Raw genomic sequence first — 3,509 nt, 5'->3', positions numbered from 1 at the left:
GGAAATACACAAAAATTCGTTGACAGAAATCATTCATCTCATCTTCCCAAGAACAATGGGGGCGGGGTAAAAAACGGTTGCCCTAATGGCCAGTCAGGTATCGATTCGTTACCCAATCTCCTGGATCTAATGGGGGCCTTGTTCTCCAAATAACCCTATTCCTGTTAGCCCATTTTCGGCCAATCCCAATAACCATTATGACAGTCAAGGTAACTTTATTGGACCCAAGCCCAATTCTAAAAGGTTTTCCTCTAATAAAGTCCAAGAATGTGTTGCCAATTCACCTTTGAATGGGCCTAATCATTTTTGCGAGCCCATTTCACCCCAACCTATAATCCTAGTACCTAAATCACGTAAATTACCTAGATCTACAAACTGGTCTAATAAACCTATACCCACTACAGTTGGCGACTCACCTTTGTTCTGTCATAAACTTTTCGATGAACCTTCTCCCCCACACTCTTCTCCCCCAAAACTTCATCCTAACCCCCAATCCCCTTCAATTAACCTCGGCATGAATAAAACTAGTGATTCGCCAATCCTGGATACTTTCGTCATAAATAAAAATCAAGCCATTTCCAAAGCTGATCACAACAACAAACCTACACCCTCCCTCGAAACCAATCCCCCTTTAGACAACTTTAATTCAAACCCGTTGATTGCCCGTAATCTCAAAAACCATCCCAAGGTCACTACTAAAATGCTGATAGTTGATTCTCAAACCAATTTCAACGGGTGGCAAGGGAGTCATCACACGTTTCTAAGAATGGTGATGTTTCTGAACCTTCTAAACACAAATACAGTGACAAAACTCCGACATGGGCAGGTACTTCCAAATTTTTACATGTCAAACATTTGGTTAGAAGCATTCATAAGAGTGGTAAACCTAAAGGTAAAAAGTGCAGACCAGTATTGATAAAGGGTGTAAGTAAGATTGCCAATTCTAATGTTTCTACAAATAACAACAGGTTAGGTTCAACCGAATCAACTAACAGTGTAAGTATGATTGCCAAGTCTAGACAGTAACTGTCTAGTTCCTTTTTTGTTTTATTGTTTTTTGACCCTTTTATGAAGATTATATCTCTAAATGTCAGAGGCGTAGGTCAAGAGGGAAAAGTCAGTTGGTTAAAGAAATTGTGTGGTAAGGAGAATCCGATTGTCTTGGCACTGCAAGAAACAAAGAGTGGTCTTGTAAGTGATTCGTGGATGGAATTTATTTGGAGTTATGGCAATTTTAAATTCATGCAAAAGGAAGTTGTAGGTTATTCTGGTGGTATGATGCACATTTGGGATCCGACGATTTTCAATGTCAATTAGGCGGTTGAAGGAGAGTTTTATCTTGCGGTTAAAGGTCATTGGGTAGGTATTAATTCAGAGGTTGCTATTGTTAACGTTTATGGGCCCCATTCAAATGCAAAAAAGATTCGGTTTTGGGACTGCCTTGAATAACTTCTTAATTTTAACGACATGTCGTGGCTTATTTGTGGAGACTTTAATAAAGTTAGATCAGAACATGACCGCCTTAACTCAGTCTTTAAAAAAACTGTGCTGATAAATTCAATCATTTCATCGACGATTTGGGTCTGCTTGATATCCCCTCGGTGTAAGAAATTCACACGTATTTGTGATAATGGCATCAAATTTAGTAAGTTGGATCAGTTCCTAGCATCCGAGAAATTCGTGCAGCTTTGGCCAAATATTTTGGCTCTATTTTGGAAAGACATATCCGATCACTGTTCTGTTGTACTATCATATATAGTTATTGATTTTGGTCCTAAACCAACGAGGGTTTTTAACGCTTGGCTATCGATTAACGGTGCTGAGGAGACAAAAATAAAGGCCTAGAATACTCCAGTTTCTTATACGAGACCTGACTGCAAATTAAGAAATAAGCTAAAATTATTTAAGCAGTAATTGAAGAGGTGCAGCTCGGCGGTGTATGATAATCTGGAACTGCAGAGTCTGTCTCACTCAAAAGCAGTTGAAAAATGGGAATTAACTGCAGAGTCGAGGGTTTTAACTAAACAGGAGAGGGAAGCTTGGCTAAATGAGTGTAAAATTTGGTTTGCAAAAGAAAAGGCTCACACTAATATGTTGAAACAAAAGTCTAGGGCTGAATGGATGCTAGAGGGTGATGAAAACTCTATGTTCTTCCATAAATTCATCAAACGAAGAGCAAATAAAAATACAATTCGCGGCCTTACTATCGATGGAACATGTTCTGAAAATCGTCAAGAGATTAAAGAGGAGGTATATCATTTCTATTCAAGCCTGTTAAAGCATGATGATCGCTGTGATGGAGGTGTTTTATTTTTGGGTTGATAGAATTTCACAAGATGATAACATCTGCTTGGAAGCCCGCTTTTGTGAAAAATAAATATGGGATGTTATCCATAGTTGTGGTAGTTCAAGGCTCCAAGGCCCGATGGTTTCAATATAAAATTCTTCTAAAAATATTGGTGGTCAGTCAAAGATGATTTATTCGCTTCGTTCAACTGGTTTTGGAGGCACGTGGATATATCTCCTGGATGCAAAGCTTCGTTCATTACTCTTGTACCTAAAAACCCCAACCCCGCCAGGCTCAAAGATTACCAACCTATAAGTCTCATTGGGTGTCAGTAAAAAATTTTGGTTAAAGTTCTTTCGATGAGGATGGCAAAGGTCATCCATAAGGTGATAGGGGTTGAACAATGTATACGTGAAAGGTAGATATATTCTGGATAGAGTTCTAATAGTGAGTGAAACCATCGAAGAGATGAAAAGAAAAAAACGAAAGGCCTAACTTTTAAAGTGGATTTTTAAAAGGCATTATGTGACAACCCGGAAATTTCTGACTAAATTTAAACCTAATCTTTATATGAATTCGACACATTAAGCATAGTCTGTTATCCTGCGTATCAAAATTTTAAACTGTTTACATGAATTCAATTACCTTTCGACCAATTCTGACGATTCACGAAAAATTATTTGTAAATAATAATGCATCAGTATTAATTTATTATATTATTATTATTATTATTATTATTCTTATTATTATTATAATATTTAACAAAATTATCATTAATTATTATCATTTACAATTATCATTATCAGTATTGTCATTATGATTAAAAATATTATTATTAATATTATTATTATTATTATCAAAATTATTATTATTATTATTTATCATTTATTATGATTAATATCATTATTAATATCATTAACATAATTTATATTATTATCATTATATTTAGTATTGTTATTTAAGAATTATTAGTATTAGTAATATCACATTTATTATTCTTATCTTTATCTATTATCATTATTATTATTATTATTATAATTGTTATTAATATAATTATTATTATTAATATAATTATTATTATTAATATAATTATTATTAGTATTATTATTATTAATGTATTTATTTAATAATAATAATTAAAAATAAAATGAAAAAGACTAATACCTAAATTAGGTCAAGATCACTAACTGCTTTTGATTTTTTAACTAATCGTGATTCTGCA

The sequence above is a fragment of the Rutidosis leptorrhynchoides genome, chromosome 5 (assembly GCF_046630445.1).
Source record: "Rutidosis leptorrhynchoides isolate AG116_Rl617_1_P2 chromosome 5, CSIRO_AGI_Rlap_v1, whole genome shotgun sequence".
Classification (NCBI taxonomy): Eukaryota; Viridiplantae; Streptophyta; class Magnoliopsida; order Asterales; family Asteraceae; genus Rutidosis; species Rutidosis leptorrhynchoides.
Note: the sequence above shows the minus strand (reverse complement) of the source record.